Raw genomic sequence first — 6,298 nt, forward strand, 5'->3', positions numbered from 1 at the left:
GCATTGGACGTCAGGCAATACCCCTTACCCGTCATGGGAAAGCATCCAGGTCAAAACACATTTCCTGTCTTAGGTTGGGGCAGCCCCCCAAAAACCTTTCCCGTCATTGGCTCACTAGTCATCCATTACCGAGTTTAGCCAGATTTGTGCTGAAAGATTCTCTGGGGCAATAGCTAAGAGGACTTGCCACGTGGCAACATTGACCTGAGCTTGCCTTTGGCTCTGGCACCACGAAACCATGAAGATGATGCTCCAGCACATATAAGCATTCCTAAAGGAGATTGTGCCTGCTCAGTCCTTAATAATTTTGTCCAAATTGGAGCCCTTTAAGTAAGGTCTTAGCGCTGGTGAAAGGAACCCTGGTATAGCTAAGTAAAATAATCTCAAGAGCCAATTTGTAAATTGTACACCCCAGGATCCGTGAATAACAGCAATAAGCCTAATACTGTAATATCGAGCAGTGGTCTTTAACCACAACCAATAGCAAAATTAGCTGCAATATTTATTTGTAAATTTGGCTCAATTTGAATGGCCAAGGCATTTGCATCCTGCCCTGAGAAGGTATCCTTTGTGCTAGCAGGAAGCAACTGACTGACTAATGAAAAATCCAGCAGCTCTAGCCACTCTGACAGCAACAGCTATGGCTGCCAATATCATGGGTTGGGTAGATGGGTAGAGGAACAATCCTTGGCACTCGGACCACCACAGCCAGCAACTGTGGATTCCTCCTCAGGAATCCCGCAACTCTTCAGTTGACGAGCCAGAATCTCCTTGATCTCTTGGCTCTGTCCTGTCTTTAGGCTTCTGGACAGAAAAGTCCATAGCATGCACCAGACGCTCAGGTATCCATATTGGATCATCAGCATCCTGTGGGAAAACACAAACAGCCCCTCTTCCCCACATCAGTACAGGATCTGGACCATACCAGGTGCCGTCTGCTAGATTCTTCCGTTTGACATGAGGCATCCCCGAAGAATCTGGCCGCCAATGCCGGTCAGCAGTGGTATGAGATTGAGCATCAACAGTCAAAAATTTAAAATGTATAAAATAAAAGACAAATGATCTCTGGGGGTGGAACCATATTCCCCCTTTTTTGTTTTATGCAAATAGGCTTTGAGCGTACGATGTGCTTGTTCCACTATAGCTTGTCCTTGAGGATTATAAGGTATTCCCGTTTTATGAGAAATTGAAAACTCAGAGCAAAATTTAGCAAAGCCAGTGCTAGTATAGGCTGGCCCATTATCAGTTTTTATAGTTTTAGGAACTCTCATGTAGGCAAAAGCCTGGCGACAATGACTTTTAACATCCCGTAATCTTTCTCCTGTATGAGCTGAGGCAAAAATGAGATGAGAATATGTGTCCACGGTCACGTGAACATATTGCACGCGCCTAAAAGAAGGAACATGGGTGACATCCATTTGCCATAAATGATTAGGAGCAAGCCCACGAGGATTAACTCCCAAATGGGGAACAGTTAAAAGTTCTGTACACAGAGAGCACTTTTTAACAATATCAGTGGCTTGCTCTTGAGATATCTTAAAATGAAATCTTAAAGACCCAGCATTGAGATGAAAACGATTATGAGCCTTTTCTGCAGCTTCATAAGATTCCTGACTCACTGCATAAATTTGACGAGTAAGCTGATCGGCCAATGCATTCCCTTCGCTCAAAGGACCAGGGAGGTCAGTATGAGCCCGCAAACGCCCTACGTAGATGGGAACAGACAGGGCCCAGAGCAAAGTTTGAGTAGCCAATAACTGCATCTGGACTCAAGATACGGAGGCAATATAAGCTGCAGTTTCCAAAGGTGCAAGAATTTTGCTTATATACTGACTGTCAGTGAAAAGGTTAAATGGAATATCAGCATATTTCTCTAGGGCCATCTGGACAGCAACCAATTCAGCCACCTGAGCAGAGTTAGTATTAACAGACTGAATATCAAAATCAGGAGGGGAGGCCACCACAGCTCTCCCCGTGGAAGATCCATCAGTAAACACATTTCGTGCCCCTGTCAGAGGCTGCAAAGAAATAACTTTAGGGAAACATACCGGGTGATTTTTTAAAAAGGTTATCAGAGGGATAATGATTGTCAAACTTGCAGGGATTAGTGCATAAAAATAAGGTTCAATCTTTAGCAAAATTTTGTAACCAAGTTATTTCTGCCTGGGTATAAGGTGTAATAACCTTATCAGGTAACATTTCAAAAGTTTGTAAACTAAGCTTATACCCTTTTTAAATAGCACGTAGCACAACTAATGGATATGAGATAACAATTTTTACAAGTGACACATGTTTATGTACCCACAGGATGGGTCCTTGCTGTTAAAAAACTCCAGTAGGCTATGCTGGGGGGGGGATTATCAACAGCAGTGGCTGACTAGAGTTGATATAATGAATATGAGCAGAGGCAAGCTTTTCTTCAATTAAAGTAATACGTTGTCTTGCTTGAGGTGTTAACTCACGAGAGGAGGTTGGGTCTGGATTTTCCTGCAGAATGTCAAAAAGTGGTTTTAAGTCTCCAGTAGGAATTCCAGACTGGGCCGGACCCAATTTAGGTCTCCAAGTAATTTTTGAAAATTATTTAAAGTTTGTAGTTTATCTAGGCAAAAAGTAACTTTTTGAGGTTTTACTCCTGTCTGCAACAGCTGATGCCCCAAGTATTGATATGGAAACTGTTGTTGTACCTTTTTAGAAGTAATTATTAACCCAGCATGTGCTAGACATTCTTGCAAGTCAGCAAAAGCCTCAAGGACTATCTTTGGGTCCTGTCCAGCTAATAGGATGTCATCCAAATAATGACTTATATACAGTTGAGAATATTTATACCTTATTGGGGCAATAACCCGGGCCACAAACATTTGGCAAATTATAGAACTATTGGACATACCCTGGGGCAATGTTACCCATTGGTAGCACCTTTATGGTTCTTTGAAATTTATAGACGGTACACTGAAAGCAAATTTATTAGAGTCTTTTGGATGTAAGGGAATGGTGAAAAAACAATCCTTTAGGTCAATAACTAAAAGATGGTATCCTGCAGGAATACCCACAGGCTGAGGCAGCCCAGGTTGAGTTGTCCCCATAATTTCCATACAATCATTTACTGCTCTAGGATCTTGCAGCAGCCTCCATTTACCAGACTTTTTTTTTTTTTTGACGGCTGCTGCAGCTATCTGAGCATAAATCACAGGATCATAAGCAATCTGTGCTGCTAAGCCAACATATTGTCCTTCACCAGTTAACATGTCAAGGTTATGCTGGGGGAAACCCGCAACGGCATTTTTTTCCTGCGGTCTTTTTGCAATTTTCCTGCATTTCACCTCTCCATAACAAGTAATCTCCCCATGAAAGACAAGCCCTGCAAAGCTGCATCCAGGCACTGGGTGTAAGGTTGAGTTCTGCAAAGGATTCCAATAAAGCTACAGTGAAAGGAGCATGAGTTCCACAGTCCACAACTGTTTTTTTTAACTGCTTAATATTTTTAAAGGCCAGGGGGTCATGTTGTCTGATTTTTTTTGTCCTTGTTGATTAATATTTTTTACAACAGGATAAATCTGTCTCTCTTTACTTAAATTATTTAACCTGTTTTGGATCTTTTGGATTTTTGTCTCTAAGTTTATAGGGGCAGAAGCAGTAGTATAAGGATTTTGTGGCTGAGGTCTCATGGAGACATCTGTTTGTTTTTTTTTTAAACTTTTTTTTATTAGTGTGATCTTTTTTTAAAAAAATTTTTTTATATCCCTTTTAATACTTTTTGTTCCTAAAACTTTTTGTTCCTCAAAACTCTTAATAGAACTCACAGATTTTACTTTTTGAATCTCTTTAAGGGTTTTGTTTAAACTCTCTAAATGTTTTTTTACTTTTACATCATCACTGAGAAGAGCATCTCTGACCAAGCGCCATAGTGAAAATATTGCTATGGGGAATTTTTTTGACCCTCGCTCTTTTAGTGTATTTTGAAGATCAGTCCCCTGCATGTAGGAACCAGGGACTAAACTCTAAAACCGTCTTAATGATCTCTTGTGTTGTCTCAACTTTAATGCCGGTGTCTTTTTTTTCCAAAAGAGCTAACAACTGGCCTGTTAACCGGCCCCTTAACATTGGAACAGAATTACTTGTACCCATAACCAATTTACCCTTGTCATTTAATTTTTTACCTGTTGGCCAGCCTTTTTGAGGGCGACCTCTTAGGGACTCCTACTTTTTGATCTTGTAGATGGGTCTCCGACTGCAGTTGGAGCCCCAGCGGGGCCTCCAATTGTAACACCCGATTCTGTGTTACACCCTCGGTGCAGTTCGTGCGCCACTGTACCTTATGCGAGTCGGGTAAGGGCCTGGAGATTAAAAAAACACACAAAGAGACCTGGGTCATTGAAAAGGAGATCAGCCAAATGCCATTTATTTAGACTTGGGAAAGTCCTTAAGTATCTAACTGTTACACAAAGACCCCTGCCCAGGCAGGTAAAAAATTACCATATTAACAATGGAGTCAATGTCCTAAAGCTAACCAACAGGCGGGGCAAAAAAGAGCACAAAAACAAACAGGATGCTTAGTTAGCTGACCATAAACTGTCCCCACAAATACACCCCAGGAACAAAGGCAGACCCCGGCCCTACATCAGCGCGGTGATGGGTTTGCAGGTCATAAAAAAGTGATCCAAAACATTTTTCAAACACTTGGTGAAAATATTAGGAAGGTAGGTTATAGTAGAGGAGGGACATCTCTAGGGACATCTCTGCTACAGGCCTCAGATGCTACCAGACAGCATTTTTAGTTTCTGGGTTGGTGGAGACTATGGCTCTGCTTGTAGACTCCATGAGGACTTATGAAATAGTCACCTATTATCCCTGCTAGCCTGGGATACACCAGGCAACAGTGAAGCCACTCCCGGACATGAAAAAGCAAAGCTTGGTTCTTCCGTCAGCCTCACCACCATGACTAAGGCCATCTATTCAAAACCTTTGGACCTCATATGTCACAACCGATGGCTTGCCTTTGCCTTGCTTGCGAGCAATGAGATACTGTTACGGAGGGGTCAGATCATTATCTCCGTGAGAGACTGGGAGAACTAGGGCATGCTTTGGAGAGGCTGGAGGGACCCAGGGGGCACCGGAATGACTGGCAGTAAGTCCCTACTCCGCATGGTTCCCAGTGGTCATTTCCCATTGCCACTCAGACCACCGCTGTGTTGGTTTGGACGAGAAACACCCTCCATTGGCTCCGGTATTTGGACAGATGGCTCCCCATCTGTAGCACATTTTGGAAGGCTTAGGTGGTACAGCCTTGCTGGAGGTATTTATGTCACTGGGGACAGACTTTGAGTTCACAGCCTCACCCTACTTCTTGCTCACTCTTTAGACTGAAGAAATGAATGCTTAGCTTCCTGCTCCTGCCCCATGCCTGCCCCATGTTGTCAAGTCTCCTACCCTGATGGACTTCCATCGCTCTGGAACTGTAAGCCAAACTCTTTGTGAGTTGCTTCTGCTTGCAGCGCTTAGTCACAGAAATAGAGGCCTCACGGATACAATCACCATTCTTTCTGTAATTAAAAAATTATATATATATATATATATGTGTGTGTGTGTGTGTGTGTGTGTGTGTGCGCGCGCGTGTGGACTTATGGATGTGAGTACAGTGCCCATGGTGGCCAAAGGGGGCATTAGATGCCCTGGAGCTGGAGTTACAGGTGGATGTGAGCCACCAAGCATGGGTGCTGGGTACTGAACTCAGTTCTCAGCACATGTTCTTATCCACTGTGCCATCTCTCCAGCCCATCATTATTCTTATTTTTAGAATAAGATGTTCTAGGTATTCCAAAAGTGCTTTACATGTATTTACTTATTTAATCCTTGCACTAGTCTATATAGGGGTTATAAAAGGTGGGAGGTTAGGCACAACAGGTTAAAGGAATTGGGGCGGTGGATTCTCAAGACTGCTTCCTGCTTATTTGTGGGCATCATCTTTGTGGGGGAACCTAAGAAGGCTGGGTGCTGGTCACATCCTGGCATAGCTGATCTCTTTGTTCCTGTCCGGCATTTGTGGTATGGAAATGCCTGGTGTTTAAGGTATTGGCAGAACAGAGGACAAAGTTAAGTTTAGGGAAAAAAATTATTAGGACCAAGGAATTGGGAGGGGATTTATCTGACCTGTTTAAGGTGGATCCTTCAGTTCGGCTCCCTGGAACTCACAAGAATTCTTTGGGTTTGTGAAAACAGAAGTTTTAGACATACACATTGTATAAACAGTAGCATACTTATGTCAGAATGGCTGTGACAGATATTTTTGAACAATGAAAAG

The sequence above is a fragment of the Chionomys nivalis genome, chromosome 4 (assembly GCF_950005125.1).
Source record: "Chionomys nivalis chromosome 4, mChiNiv1.1, whole genome shotgun sequence".
Taxonomy (NCBI): Eukaryota; Metazoa; Chordata; class Mammalia; order Rodentia; family Cricetidae; genus Chionomys; species Chionomys nivalis.